This window comes from Brachypodium distachyon, chromosome 3, assembly GCF_000005505.3.
Source record: "Brachypodium distachyon strain Bd21 chromosome 3, Brachypodium_distachyon_v3.0, whole genome shotgun sequence".
Lineage (NCBI taxonomy): Eukaryota > Viridiplantae > Streptophyta > Magnoliopsida > Poales > Poaceae > Brachypodium > Brachypodium distachyon.
In genome coordinates, this window is record NC_016133.3 from 17,374,666 (window position 1) to 17,390,989 (window position 16,324).

Consider the following 16,324-nt stretch of genomic DNA (forward strand, 5'->3'; position numbering starts at 1 on the left):
TTACAAATAAGAGAAAAATGAGCTACGTGCAGAACCACAAAATAAATTTCAGAAAATAGCCTATAACAACAGTTTTTACTTTTAAACCGAGTGCTGGACTCACATGATCCCAAAAGTTCACTAGCCTAATGTACATATTGTGCGGATCTAAGGGCCCAAATTTGTCAATACTAAAAGACCAAAGGAGTAGTAAGGGCAAAATGGGTAGAAATACAAAACAAAATACTAAGAGATGATTTTTCTTTTTTTCTAAATCATGTACTTCCGTTGTATTATCATTTCGGAAGGGAGATTGAGCGGAATAACAAACACTGGCCAGCAGCTGTATTGGGCACTCGTCATGCCAAATGGATTGAACCCATCAGTTGCGATGGCAATTCGAACATTCCGAAGCTCCGCGGCTTTCTCCGGATACTTCCGATCAAAATCCTTCCATGCTTCGCCATCCGACGCCATCCGAGGGATGTGTCAACATTGGCCAATGATCCTTGTCGTATTTGTATTTCTTCCCCAGTTTGTGATGCGTCACAGTTTTGCCAGGCACGTCGGATAGCATCATCCGACCAATTCTTTCTGAGAATGGAAGCATTCTAAGAACTTTATGGGGTATTTTTGACCGCACCAGACCCTTCCCGTGGTCTATCTCGACATACCTAGAGAAATTGCACTTGAGACAATGCTTGGCATCCGCGTATTCTCTGTCAAACACCGTGCATCCATTTTTACATGAATGTAGGCACTGAGCCGGCAACTTAAGTACACTAAGCATTTTGTTCGCCTCGTACATGCTTTTAGGCAAAAGGTGGCCTTCCGGAAGGAGACTACCGGTAACTGCCATCATCACATCAAACCATTCTCTGCTCAAGTTGAACTAGGTCTTCACAGCCATTATTCTAGCAACGGCATCCAGCTTATTGACCTTTGTGTGAGCATGCAGATCTGTGCCTGCCTCCGCTAGCATATCAAGATAGGCCTTAGAGGTTGCCTCCGGTTGTTCCTCCGTTGGAACGCGTGCTCTCTCCAAGTCATCTAGCATGTCCTGAAACCCCGTATCATAGTCGTCTGTGCGCCTTCACACGACCTCCTCTCTTCCTCTATCCTCTTGCTCACCATGGTAGCCCCATCGGGTATAGTTTGGCGTGTACCCATACAACAGCAAGTGATTGCTCATCTCATCCTTTGTGTGTCGTGTCTTGTTATTGCAACGACTGCAAGGGCACCAAGCACGCTCTTCTACTCTAGCAAATGCAACCTCCAAGAAATCTGCCGTGTTTTTCATCCAATCATCGTCCCGGTCTGTCCGACTACAGCGGCCATTGTACATCCACCGACGATCAGCCATTCTCTGCTATTTTGGGATACCACATGACACCAAAGGGATACACGGTTTAATAACGCAACTAGCAACACAAGTAATTAGTTTCGTCAAATTAATTACGTCGCATATTTTATTTGTTCACTGAAAAAAGGCATGTGCTGAACTATTCCACTAATAGGTAAGGATAGGTCCTAATCCCACCCGACGGTGTGTAGATTGGGCCGTTTCCATTCTCCAGTCCGGTCCGAGACGAAATTTCGGTAGCACCTCCCCGCTGTTCTCCAAATACACGTCTCGACAACAAGCCAAGAGAATGCGCATCCGGAGAACACCGGGGAGATGCTGCCGAAATCACGTCTCGGATCGTACAAGAGGACAGAAACGAACCCAATCTACACACCCTCAGGCTGTCCAAAAAACGTGGACAATCCGAAAGAGTTCGCTTAAAGATATGCAAAGACTTGCATATCTATATACGTAACCCTTTCGGACGAGAGACGCATAGGGTTACGCGACTTTGACATTTAAACTGCAAGTGTCATCGGCTCGATGGCCGGGACAGAGCAAAAGGGAAAGGCGAGATAGAGGGAGATGCTCACCAAGCTAAACCGGAGACAAAGTAGTCGTGGTCGATGTCACCAATAAACCAGAGACAAACCGGAGACATTTTATAAGCATAGAGTTATACAACAATCAAACAATCACCAACATTTTTACCTAACTACAAGCTAGCATATCAAAATACTCACTATCATAACCTAGTACAAAGTAAGCTAATATATGCATACAAATTAAGCTACTATATGCATATAAATAAAGCTACTATATGCATATAAATTAAGCTAGTATATGCATACAAATTAAGCTAACTACAAGCTAGCATATAAATTAAGCTACTATATGCAAACATACGTAGAAGGGGATCCATCTTCTCCCCAATGACTCAATGAGCTCAAGTCTGCGAGGCCTTCCAGGACTCAAAGAGGCCGCGCCCTGAGCAGTGGGAGATAGGGTTTAGGGTTTACGAAGCCCGGGCTGGTGATGGGCGAGTTTTCGGTGTCGCCCACTGCGGAAGTCGGTAGAGGAGCCAAGCTGCTTTGATACCACATGATGCCGTTCGAATGAATATTGTGCTTACGGGAGTTGAATAGGTGTAATTATTGTTCTTAATATATCCAGTTCTGAATATATCCGTAACTGATAGGGATTCCCTTTTTCTGAGATGTTTACTGCCTCAAGAGATTACCACCTATACTGCACTTGTTCTGAATTCTGATGACCGTGTAGCTAGGCCATACGTATTGTCCGGCGAGGTCACGAGACGATGTCGAACAATGACTCGCGTCACAGATCGTCGAGTAGATCATGTTGTGCCTCGATATGATCCAGCGCATCCTACCAGCGGAGGTGATGGAGATGTGGTGCATGGACGGTCGGCACGCCGAAGGCGGCATCGATAGTGGCCGTCGCGAGGGGAAGGGCCCTGAGCTGTGGGGGTTGCAGGTTGGTTGGTGACGGGCGAGTTTTCCGTGTCGCCATTGACTTATTACGATTGTAATTGTATTGATTGATCAGGCAGGTACACGATGTATTGATCATGCAGGCAGGTACAGAATGTACAGAGGTACTCACTCCGTTTCTAAATACTAGTCGCTATTTTAGTGCAAGAACGTAGCCCGAGATGGGTGAGCTACGTACGAGCCGTGTGCGCGTGAGGACGTGCGCACCGGCCGCGGTGATCGCGCTTTGGGCGAAAGCAGGCACGTCCATTGCTGATCCCGTCTGGCTCGCAATTAGTTGGCGCAGCTATTGTTTGAAGTTCCAACACGACCGAGGGCGACTCGCTTCCTTTTCAAGTTCCCGCGCCGCCGCATGCACGGCGTCACATAGATTACCGGACACATTTCAAAGTGTGCCAATTTGGCTTCAAAGTGCGTCAAATTTATATTCATGACATTTTAAAAGTGTTGAATATACTCGTGTTCACAAAACTGTTTGACGCACTTTTATCCGCAAAATCTGCGGTTGAAGTGCTAAAAGTGAGGTTAAAAATCAAAATTTACTATATTTGGACAAAGTACGGCTAGCATTGGGAGGACAAATGTCTACCGCGAGGGCCACGCCGCCAAGCCCTGCACGCAGCCTTGCCACGCCCTCCAACTCCCACCGCAGCTCCGAAGCCCAACTTCTTTCCGTTCATGTCGCAGCGGAAGAAGCGGCGGAGCGCATCGTGCTCCAAGAGCGACTTGCTTGCCCAGTCGTCAGGGAGCCCGTCGTTGCACGGGTGCACTCGCAGCAGCGCAAGACGCAGTCGGCGAGAGTGTTCGATTGGTGGCTTGTCCGCAGGCACAGCCGCCCATCGGCACGGCCCGCCAGCGGGTTCTCGCTAGCCAGATTCGCCCACCCGTGTATGGTCATGGAGGGGCTAACCTAAATTTGCAGGCGCTCACCGTGGCGCTGTACAGGTATAAGGACTCCGATGATATATCGCCGAACTTCTCTTTCAAGTCATATACAAACCACGGCGTGCTGCCATTGCAGCCCTTTTCTGAGCTGGACGCGGAGTCAGCACGAAGCGGAACTAAAGCAAAGCCTAATGTATATTTTATTTTGCTCCAATATCCCATGGCAGTCAGGATTTGTTCAGCAACTCCTGTTTCAGAAACATAACTCTGAGAGTTACTACATAATTAGGACTTAGGATAGTACATCGACGACACACAATTTATAATGGCTTCTGCATGCATGTGGGCACACCATCTCATCCGGTTCTTACCTTTAGCTCATGCGTTTTATTTTCATGAGTTTCGATTTTTTTTATCTGTCTCGAATAAGCAAGTAGAACTTGGTTGTAAATAAAAAATATGTCCTCATGTTTTTTAGCTAGACTCACTGTCGACTCCACCTTCTCGAGAGTGCTCTCGCGGCCTCTCCATCTCGTTAACGATCAGGACACCGATCGAACGTCCTTTTATTTTAGTCAGATCAGGATACCAATTACCAAACCTCCTATTATTTGAGTTGGAACTCGGATCATGGCAGCGCTCTCCGTTCTGCGATTGTTATCTAGTGATTCTAAATTCTTGATTCAAATTTGTCCAAATATAAATGTATCTATCCTTAAAAAGCGTCTAGATATATGTAATATTTCGACAACAATTTAGAACCGGAGGGAGTATTTTCTTGTTGCTGCACATCCGCGTTTGCGTCTTGTCCTTCCAGCTTTCAAAGAACCAACGAACAACATGATACAGACTTTTTTTTTTAGAGGAGATACAGAGCACACTCATGCATCGCAAAACCAGACCTAACCTCAGAGGGCCGCCCAGGGCCCATGATATGTTGCAGGGCCCAACATGACACAGAGCACACTCATGCATGCAAAGTCACTACGTTAAACTCATGCATGCAAAGTCACTTCGTCTCAGCAAGCATTCTGTACGCCAAGCGAACAGTAAACAGACCCGACTTCTCATAATGCCATGCCCAAAAATCAGGCTGCCTTGTGTTGTTGATCGGGATCTGTCTCACGGCTTCCACGTCCATCGGCAGCAGGTGAGCCTTCAACATATCAACATCTCAGGTCCTCGTCGCCGAGCAGATAAAGTCTGAAACCCTTGCCGGAGGATCCTGAGACACCGCACCAAAAGCTCGAAGATTGAAATCCCTAGGAGTCCAATTGTCATTCCATATATCTGTAGATTCACCGTCTCCAATTCTGCAGATCAGCCCAATTTTAGCATATCCTTCCATTCACGGATCGCCCCCCAAACTTGAAACGGATTACTCCCAACTTCCGCCTTTAGCTAGTTGGGGATAGTAGCGTCAGCTGTGGCCTGTGTATACAGTATAGTGAGCCTGGTTGGCTGGCCCAGTGGCCAAAGCACTTGGCAATCGACGGCTAAAGTGGAATCCAAAGTGCAGACGCGGTCACACGGAGCTTCGGATATTTTGTACGCCGACACTTTTCGAGGGTTGAAAACCATGTTCCAAGATGAACTGGTTCCAAGACATAGTCCCGGGCTCCCATCCTCCCGGGCAAGTCGGCGGTGCCACTGAGACGCATGATGCTCGGCGTCAGCTTGGGCACAAAGGACAGCTTCCGCCTCAAATCTCGGCACTTCAAGGTGGTCGACTTCAAAAGTCCGTACCACACAATCTTCGGGCGCCCCATCCTTCATGTACACATTGTTTTTCTCCAATACCCCATGACACTAAGGATTTGTTAAGATGAGTAAAGGATTTCAGGATAAAGGACTTTGAGTTCTTATCCAAAAAAAAATCAAGGAATTTGAGAGTTCTACATAATCAGTACGGATTTACAGTACATCAGTGCCTGGGTACACTGCTTATAAATCAAGGATAGTACATCAGTGCCTGGGTACACTGCTTATAAAGACAGGTCCATGCATCTGGGCACCATCTCATTCTTCTTGCCTCTAACTCATGCCTTCTACATTCCTTATTTATTTATTTTTACCATTTTCATTAGTTTCCTTTTTGACCTATCTTAGCAAGTAGGACTTGCATGCAAATCGAAATGTGTCCTCATGCTTTTTTCGGGAGGCCGCAAAAAAGCGGTACATTATCAGCTGGGACTTCTCCATCCCACATGTTTTACACGTGAATGGCATTACCAATGCGGCAATGCCCAACCAGATAGCATTACCTGCAGACCTCAAAAAAAAAGATAGCATTACCTGCACAGTGATTGCTGGGAGTCTGGGACCTGGATAGCGGTACATCATCAACACACTCATGCATACTGCTTCGTAAAGCCAGACCCAATTACCTGAGCGGAAAGGGGCTGCCCGCCCAGGGCCCGCGAAGCTAAGGGGCCCATGATATGTTACGTACAGGCATGTCTTACGTGCAGCTGTGGCCTGTATACAGTATAGTGGGCCTGGTCGGCTGGCCCAAAGGCCAGAGCACTTGGCAATCGACGGCTAAAGTGGGATCGCGCGCCCACTCAAAAAAAAAAGTGGAATCGCGCGCCAAACGCCAGACACACAGATGAAGTCCAGACTATTCTAAAAAAAAAAAAACATACGAAGTCCAGACGCGGTCACACGGAGACGGAGAGACACCCGGATGATGCTTGATGGGACGATCGCAGTTCGCGGAGACAACCCTGTTCGATCGACGGTCGTTCGCATCTGGCACTTTCCCTCGATTTCCCTAGACAAAAGTCGGAGATGCCCAACCGCTCTTCGGTGACTTTGCATGCACGGATGTTTGGACGAGAATTTTAAGAAAATATCGTTGGATAACAAGGATCTAATGGAGTATGAATATTGCTTTCGATACGCTATAAGTGTTTTTGGTGATATTGGATATGATATGTACATATAATGATTATTCATCGGTGTTTTTTTTTCTGAATTTATATGACGGTCGGTATTTGAGTTTGATGGCGCCCCCTCATCTTCCTCACCGGAGAGAGCCCAGAATCACCCCTAGGACGGAACTGTTCTCTCATTTAGGTACATAGTATCTAACAACTTTAGGCCCTATTTGGAACACATGATTGAAAAAACGCAGAAATAGACAAAACACATGAATGAAAAAGGAATACAACAACAAAACTCAGGAATAGAGATCACAGGAAAACTCACATGTGTAGGTGTTTGGAACACATGAATCAGATAGCATAGAAAATGATGTAAACATAGTATGCTAAATTTTTTTAACTGGGATGCGTTGTTCTCGACGTCGTCTTCGGCATAAAGGACGACTTCCGCCTCACATCTCTGCACTTCAGGGTGGTCGACTTCAAAAGTCCTTACCATGCAATCTTTGGTCGCCCCATCCTCCATGTACATATTGTTTTTCTCCAACACCCCATGACACTCAGGATTTGTTCTGTAACTCCATGATGAGTAAAGGATTTCAGGATAAAAGGACTTTGAGAGTTCTTATCCAAAAAGAATTCAAGGATTTTGAGAGTTCTACATAATTAGTGCTACTAGGACAGTGCATCACTGTCTGGGTACACTATTTATAAAGACCGCTGCATGCATCTGGGCACCATCTTATCCTGTTCTTACCTCTAACTCATGCCTTTTATTTCCATGAGTTTTCATTTTTAACCATTTTCATTAGTTTCCTTTTTACCTGTCTTAGCAAGTAGAACTTGCATGCAAATGGAAAAGGCGAATGGAAAATGTGTCCTAGCTAGCACATGCTTTTTTTTTAGGCCAGCAAAATAGCGCTACATTATCATGGTTCATGGACTTCTCCATCCCACATGTTTTATACGTGAATAGCATTACCAACGCCCATCCAAATAGCGTCCTGTTCGAGTTCCCGAGTGCCACCGAACCAGCCAGCCTCGCCACGGGTTCCTCCCTCCGCACTTCAACTTCCACCGCGCGCGGCTCGGACCCGGCGTCAGGGGCGGCGAGAGCGACGACGCGGAAGACCGCGAAGAAGGCGCTGAAGCCCAAGTCCTTTTCTTTTCGTTAGTGTCTTTGCGGAACAAGCGGCGGAGCGCATCGTGCTCCAGGAGCGTCTCGTGCGCCCAGTCGTCGGGGAGCCCGTCGTCGCGAAGATGCACCGGCAGCAGCGCGAGACGCAGTCGGCCAGAGCATTCGAATGGCAGGGAGTCGGACAGAAGCACCCGGGCCTCGTCCGCCGTCGCAGCCGTCCGTCGGCACGGCCCGCCGGCGCGTTGTTGCTAGCAAGATTCGCCCACCCGTGTATGGTCACGGAGGGGCTCACCTCAGGTTGTAGGTGCGGATGGTGCCGCTGTACGGGTATAAGGACTCCTACGATACACCGGCGAACTTCTCTATGAAATCAAATACATCCCACGGCGTGCTGCCATTGCAGCCCTTTTCCAAGCTGACACGGAGTCAGCGTGAAGCGGAACTAAAGCAAAGCCTGATGTACATATTGTTTTGCTCCAATACCCCATGCATGACAGTCAGGATTTGTTCTGTACGTAGCTCTCCAAGATGAGTAAAGCATTTCAGAAGACATGACTTTGAGAGTTCTACATGATTATTAGTTCTAGGATAGTACGTTAGTGCCTGGATGCGCTATTTATAATGGCCGCTGCATGCGTTTGGGGCATCATCTCATCTAGTTCTTACCTCTCGAACTCATGAGTTTTATTTTCATGAGTTTCTTTTTTTTTTGCTGTGTTGAATAAGCAAGTAGAACTTGCATGCAGATCGAAAATGTGTCCTCATGCTATTTTTGGAGGTCAGCAAAATAGCATTGCTACATTACCTGGGACTTCTCCATCCCACATGTTTTACATGTGAATAAGATAGTCTTCTATGCCGTATTTTTTCCTTGTCAATATAATAGATAGAAATTCTACAATGCATTTTAGAGGGACCGAATCAACCTGCACGCAGTGTAACAACAGGAGAAGAAGTCACTAGCTGGTAGGGTTTCCCTTTTTCTGTGATGTTTACTGCATCAAGAAATTACCACACCTAGGCACCTACAAACTGCAATTGTTATGATTCTCACTTCCTTACAAATAAGAGGAAAATGAGCTACGTGCAGAACCACAAAATAAATTTCAGAAAATAACCTATAACAACAGTTTTTTACTTTTAAACCGAGTGCTGGACTCACGTGATCCCAAAAAGTTCACTAGCCTAATGTACATATTGTGCAGATCTAAGGGCCCAAATTTCAATACCAAAAGGAGTAAATTACAGAAAACCACCGCATTAGTGACTAGGGTTTCACATTGGTATTAGTTTATGTTTTGGTGACTAAAAACCACCGGATTTAGTTAATCACTTGTTCGCTAGCAAATAAACAGCTATTTTTTTAAAATAATACTAATTATTTAATCATTATTGAAAATAATACACGTTTTAGAAAAATTTCAAAAATATTACACCCTCGGCCTGGGCCAAGCCGACTGGAGCTAATCGGCCTGGCCCAAGCCGATTAGGCCCACTTGGCTTCGGCCAGGCCGATTAGGCCCCAATCGGCTTCGGGGAGCGGAGAGCCGTGGCGCGAGCTAGAGAGGCGGCGGCGAGCAGTGGCGCGTTCTGGCGGTGGGCCATCTTCGAGACTTGGCTGTGTGCTCGGGAAGGCGCGGGGACGTCGCGGCTGCGGGCTCGGCAGCGCATGGCCGGAGGCGGGGAAGAAGGCAGGCGGCGCGCTGCTCGTGCTCTTGCAGGCGAGGCCGAGGAGGCGCAGCAGGGGCGGTGGGTGGAAGCAGGGGCGCAGGGCCGGAGGCGGGGAAGAAGATGGCCGGCGTGTTCTTGCTGTTGCAGGCAAGGCCGAGGAGGCATTGTGAGCTCGCCATGGTTGGAGGAGATGGGCATGGGCGGCGGCTTGAGGCTGTGCCCTTCTTTTTCCTCGTTGTTGTTGCCTTGTTGGAAAAAACCTTCCACGTCAGTGCGCCAGCTAGACTCGACAGTGGGCCCACCCTGTCAGTTTCGGGCTTAGGCGCTAGGGAGTCAGTAGTTAAATAAATCCGATGGATTTTAATAAAAAACTTAAACTGGTACCAATGTGAAAGCCTACGCCGTAATGTGGTGGTTTTCTGTAATTTACTCTACTAAAAGACCAAAGGAGTAGTAAGGGCAAAACATGTAGAAATACAAAACAAAATACCAAGAGATGATTTTTCCTTTTTTTCTAAATCGCACGTAGAAGGGGATCCATCTTCTCCTCAATGACTCAACGAGCTCATGGCTGTGAGGCCTTCTAGGACTCACGTCGAAGAGGCCGCGTCCTGAGCAGTGGGAGATAGGGTTTAGGGTTTAGGGGTGATGGGTGAGTTTTCGGTGTCGTCCACTGCGAAAGTCGGTAGAGGAGACAAGCTGCTTTGATACCACATGATGCCATTCGAATGAATATTGTGCTTACGGGAGTTGAATAGGTGTAATTATTGTTCTTAATATATCCGGTTCTTAATATATCCGTAACTGATAGGGATTCCCTTTTCCTGAGATGTTTACTGCCTCAAGAGATTACCACCTATACTGCATTTGTTCTGAATTCTGATGACCGTGTAGCTAGGCCGTACGTATTGTCCGGTAAGGTGATGAGACGATGTCGAACAACTCGCGTCGCAGATCTCGTCGAGTAGATCATGTTGTGCCTCGATATGATCCAGCGGAGGTGATGGAGATGTGGTGCATGGACGGTCGGCACGCCGAAGGCGGCATCGATAGTGGCCGTCGCGAGGGGAAGGGCCCTGAGCTGTGGGGGTTGCAGGTTGGTTGGTGACGGGCGAGTTTTCCGTGTCGCCATTGACTTATTACGATTGTAATTGTATTGATTGATCAGGCAGGTACACGATGTATTGATCATGCAGGCAGGTACAGGATGTACAGAGCTATACACTACAGCAGAGTAGCTGATCCGGGGCACTTCAAAATGCCCTGAAATGTACAAAAATTGCCTCAAAAACTTGTAAGGGCAGTTTAAATAGTGCTGCATTTACTCATGTTTCTAAAAGTATTTGGGCACTTTTAAAAGGTGCTCCTAACAATGGAGGCACCATTTCAAATATGCATTCAATACTATTCAGGGCACTTTTCAAATATGCCCTAAATTTAATTTTGATGCACTATGAAATATGCCCACAAAACAAATGGAAGCAATTTGAAACTGCACCTTAAAAACCAATTGGATGCACTTTAAAGTTTGCCCTTAAACAAATCAGATGCACTTCAGTAAACTGCCCCCAAAATATTACATATACCAGTATTCAAATAGTGTGCCCCAACAGTGCATTATCATCCATAAATTGTATCTTCAACAGTTCTAAAGTACCAGAGTTGCATCCCAAAAAGATTCAGCAGTTCACTCTGCCCATCATTCAGATTACAGTTACTACAACATCAAAAGACTGCTACCAGCAGAAACAACCCAGATCAACTACAATATCAAAATATTCCAGTGTAACTAGTGCATTCTCCATCGAGGCATTAGCTTGTGAGTCCTTTTTCGAACTTGATTTCCTTGTAGTCGGATTGGAAGTTCTTCTTCTCTTGGTTGTCTTTCTTTGTCCAGTTTGTGAATCTCCATTGTTACTACTTCGTTTGCGAATTAACCTACATCACATCAGCACATTCAAATTTGGCCCAAAATTCAAACTTCTCAGAAAAACTTCTCACAAGCACGACGGAAACTTAAGGCCCCTGCAAAAAAAAGAATCAAACCAGTTCTGCACCTTTTCTCTTGCAGTCTCTCTACAATCTAGCAAGCATGTGCATAAAACCAAGGGAGAATCGAAACAAAAATAAACCAGCTGGTGCATGTTTCTTGTAGTGTGCTTGTCTGGGTAGAATAACACTATAGAATCCCTATAGAAAATCCTGATAGAAATCTGACCAAATAAATCATTGGGCATAGACTGAATATGAGGACATGAGACAAAACTGAAATTGATGATTATCATTCTGCAATATGTCGTCTGCTCATCTTCCATGCAGAAAATTTGTAGCTAATTTGCCAGAAGAAAATTTATCAAGTTTCCCAAATGTCAAGTTTTCTGAGATTGATTGTGGTCTTTCTTGTGTAGTATAGAGCCAGCTGCTACTGAAGGACAATCTTCCAAGAAAAAGAAACCCGTTGTACCACTACTACAGAATACCCCTTCCGTGAACCCTCACCAGTGGCTGTCATTTTCACTCAAAAAATCACCGCCACTGGTGAGGTCACAAGTGGCGGTCATTTTCATGAAAAAAATCACCGCCACTGGTGAGGGTCACCAGTGGCGGTCATTTTCACTCAAATAATCACCGTCACTCGTGCTAGAGCAAAAGTGGCGGTGATTTTCATTCAAAAAATCACTGCCACTGGTGCTCTAGCACCAGTGGCGATCATTGCGCACAGCCACTGGTGACCTCTTAGAACAGCCACTGGTGACCCCCCACCTACCAGTGGCTGTCCTAAGCCCGAACCCGCCACTAGTGACCCCCCGGAGACCGCTGACACTTGCAAAAATCATAACTAATTCAAAACAAATCCAACCAATGTGATTCTTTTTGCTATAGTCTTCATTTTTATTCCTTAACATTCTTAAGCACTAATATAACACTGTCTTTCTCAGGAAAAATGATTTTCCATTTTTTCAATGCAAAAATGTAGTATTTTGTGAAGCAAGTACAATATTTATGGTTCAAAATGGCACCTATACAATTTTCACACAAAGTAGAACGTATTAAAATGGCTGTGTAGAAGGGCTTTAAATTTTATAGCTATATTGATACTTTTCCCCATTTAAATGAATTTCTAGCGATTTCCGAAAAGTAATTCAAATTTGAACTACAAGTGTGTGATAGATTGTTACTAAAAAATTCAAAAAATAATTTTAAGGTACCTAAGTAAGAATTATGTAAGATTCCTATAGGGTGTTGAAATATTCAACACCTTTCTATGGAAAGATGTGCCGACAATGTTCACCCCATATTGCAAAAATTCTAATAATATGAAGAAATTGTCAAAAAAGTCAATTTTTTGGCATGGAGTCCTTTTATGTGTACTAGTTGCCATGAAAAATGTTAAACTTGATTTTTGACAAATTTTCAAAAAAATACTTCACAAAATGGACTATCAAGTACGAATGTTTATGAGTTTTAAGCCAAGTGACCAAAGGTACGGCCATTTCTATATCATAGTTCGTGATAATGAATCCAATTTTTGCACAGAGGTGCGTCTTTGCATGCCAAACAATGTTGTCAAAAAGTTTAGAAATTTTTAGTTAAAAGAAAGGTTTTTTTTCATTTTCTAAACACAAAAAGTGAGGTGTTTTGTTAAGTACTATTAATATGGTTCAAAATCGCGCCCAATTTTCACACAAAATAGATCGTATTGAGAAACTTGTAAACCAATTCAATTTGATCCAGAATACAATTATATAATACTAAAAATAAAAATAAAATGAATTTGAAACCCTCCAATGGCTGTTTCGCAATTAGACCCGCCACCGGAGGTTTCATAAAGGAAACCACAATCCGGATGCTAGCTGCTGCTGGTTTCTGATTGGTTGAGAAGTGGTGGACCGGATCAATGACGTGGCCGTTTTGTGCTTCTTTCTCATGATTCTTTTGGCCGCCCGTGACTCCCCCACAGCCTTATCTCCTTGTGGCGTTCTCTCCCTCCTCTCATTTTCTTTCTTCTCCTCCTTCCTGGTTCTTCCCCCCCCCTCCCTCACCCGACCTCCCTCACTCGGCAGATCCGGCCCCTGCGCCCCCGCCTCCAGCCACCACGCCCCCGCGCGACCCGTACCTGCCTCCTGCCCCCGTGCGCCATCCATGGAGGAGGGCGGCCTGCCGCCGCAGATCCTGCCCCTGTCGCCGCCGCCATGGGGGAGGGCGGCCAGCCGTCGCGGATCCGGCCTTCCTCGAGCCCGACACCGCAGCTCCTCCCCTCCCCCCACCGTCTCTCGTCGCCGTCAAGCCCACGTCCCCCTGCCATGGCGCAGATCTGGCCTCCCCCGAGCCCGTCTCCATGGGATCCAGCCGACTGGCACGTCTTTTTCTCTTCATCTCTCTCGGTTTTCTCTTTCATTCTCTGTCTCTCTCTCTCTCTTTCTCTCTCTTTCTCATATGGTGGTGGACGACCTGCTCTCCGGGAGCAAGATGGTAGCGGCCTCGTGCCGGCGTCCAGCGGCGCCCCGTATGCGGCATGCACCTCGTCCGAGCCCTTGCCTGTGATGTGTATATATGCTATGTAATGGAGTTGATTTCATTTCAAGGTTAAAGTAGTGATGTGTATGCTCTGTAATCTGTTTGGTTTCTCTGTTAAAGTTTCTATGGATGATCGATCTGTGTGTTCTATGTACTCGTTTCGGTTTCTCGGTTGGATTTCAGATCTGTAATTTAGATCGGATTTTCTGTGATTTATATCGGATTTGCTGTGGATTGCAGGCCACGGGCCTGCTTTTTTTTTAAAATCGCCAAATTGTTACCAGTGGCGGGGATACCTGCCGGCCACGGGTGGGCACAGCACCGGTGGCGGTCAAAAGCACCGCCAGTGGTGGGCAGAGCACCAGTGACGCACGGTTAGTGGCGGGCAGGTTCACCGCCACTGACCACATTTTTTGACCTCCACTGGTGTACTTTTCTGTAGTAGTGTACTTATTTATGTTAGTTTCCCAACCTGTAGTAGAACCATGTGCCATTGGGTGAGACTGATTTTATTTTGTTTCTAGTTGGTGCCATTCATCAGGTATGTACATGTGTGTATGGCAAAATAATCGTATACATGTGTGTCTGGCAAAATAAAAAGACATCAGACGGAACACCGTACATGTATAGACTGAAGACTAGACTGAATAATGTACAGTAAATTCAGTAAACGAATATCAAACAGAGTGGTCTGTAAACTAAACTCATTACACTAAGACTGAGATTAAAACTGAAACTGTAAAACAAGAAAGAAATATTGACATTACCATCTTTCCTGCAATATAGGCATCCACAGGCTCTCCTTTCTTGTTGGTATAGACAACACAATATAACTCTGATCGAGACACAGTTCTTCCTTCTTTAATTTCTTGTAACAGTATATATGATGATTAACAAATGCAACGCAAAGTTTATTGTTTAAATTCCTCAAACGCACCATCTGATATTGAATAACCGCAAAACTTCTTGAACCTGCAGCATGGCAACAATTCTCCTGATACCCCCTTGTTTCTTTTTTCTTAGTTGGAATTGCCTGCATATAGAAAATGTTAGTAAACTACGAACAGGAGTTAATTCAGTCTCATCATTTCTAGAGGCCATATCAATAAAACCTCTTGTCACAGGAGTCACCATAGCACACCAATCTAACTCAATTGGATCTTGTACATAATAAATCTGCTTAGCTTGGCTTACTAGAATAAATGGATTTGCTATTATGTCGTCTCTCTTTCGAAGATGATTGAAATTAACATGAGTTATTCTGAAATTATCTACTCTAACTCAAGTACTTTTAACCCAATCTCATTTAAATAATACTACATGGCCATCATTTGAGTAATTCAGTTCCACTATCTCAACTATTCTACCATAGCTATTATATTTCCGAAGCATGTAGTATGACCTTTGAGCGAATGTTTTCACATCTGATGGCACACCAACTCCATGATCAATCATATGTTGCACCTGTAGAGGCAAACATCAGCATACCAATTCTATTTTCAGCATGGTTCATTGGATAAATTTTCTAAGTCCATCACGATAGGTAACAGTTGATCTAGGGGCAATTAACCAAGACTTGTCCATGATTTGTACAATTGTACTACTCAAGTCACAGAAACTCTGAATAAACAAACTAAGCAGTGCCTGTAAGTGCAAATGGAACTCGTCGCATTCAAACAGATGGTACACACAGGGCAATCAAAAACAACATTACACGTTCTCAACTATACATGACAACTTCAGATAGGACAATTCAAACAAATGAACCGCAGCATAGAGACCACGCACCATATTTAGCCGATTCGTTGGGGATGGTGGAAGTTGTTGCACGGGGACAGGAGAGGAATGAAGGGTGCGGATCCATGAGCTTGGAGCCTTAGACAACCGGCCTCTCCTTGTGCGGCGGCGGCCTCAGCGAGGACAACCCCTCGGTCGGTCGCGAGGAGGAGAGGATGGCCGAGGAGATCTCAATGAAGGCAGCGGCGGCTCGTGACGGGAGCGGGGAAGACAGGCAACCGATGCCGCAGGGTCGTTGGCAGTGAGTGGAGGCGATTGGCGAGCGAGGATATGGGCGATCTACGCGGCGGGGATCTAGGTGGCGGCGGCCGGATGAGGCGGCGTCCTAGCTAGGCGGCGGCGACCTAGCTAGGCGGCGGCGGTGCGTCCTGGCGAGCAGAGGATATGTACGATCTAGGCGGCGGCAACCTAGACGGCGGCGGCGCGTCCTGGCGAGGAGAGGATATGTACGATCTAGGCCGCGGCAACCTAGACGGCAGCGGTCGGAGGAGGCGGCGTCCCGCGGCGGCGACCTAGCTAGGCGGCGGCGGCGCGTGATGGCGAGCGGCGCGTGCGGCCGTGCGGCCGAGATCTCGATCGAGAAGAGAAACAA

General features: G+C 46.0%; 1 long non-coding RNA gene across 1 annotated transcript; it reads right to left on the reverse strand.

Moving 5' to 3' along the window:
- Positions 1–10,944: 10,944 nt before the first annotated feature.
- Positions 10,945–16,324, reverse strand: LOC104583581. Its single transcript, XR_001407307.2, has 4 exons — positions 15,724–16,324; positions 15,338–15,399; positions 14,703–14,968; positions 10,945–11,355 (listed from the first exon to the last, which is right to left on the reverse strand). It is a non-coding gene; the product is annotated as an uncharacterized LOC104583581 (long non-coding RNA).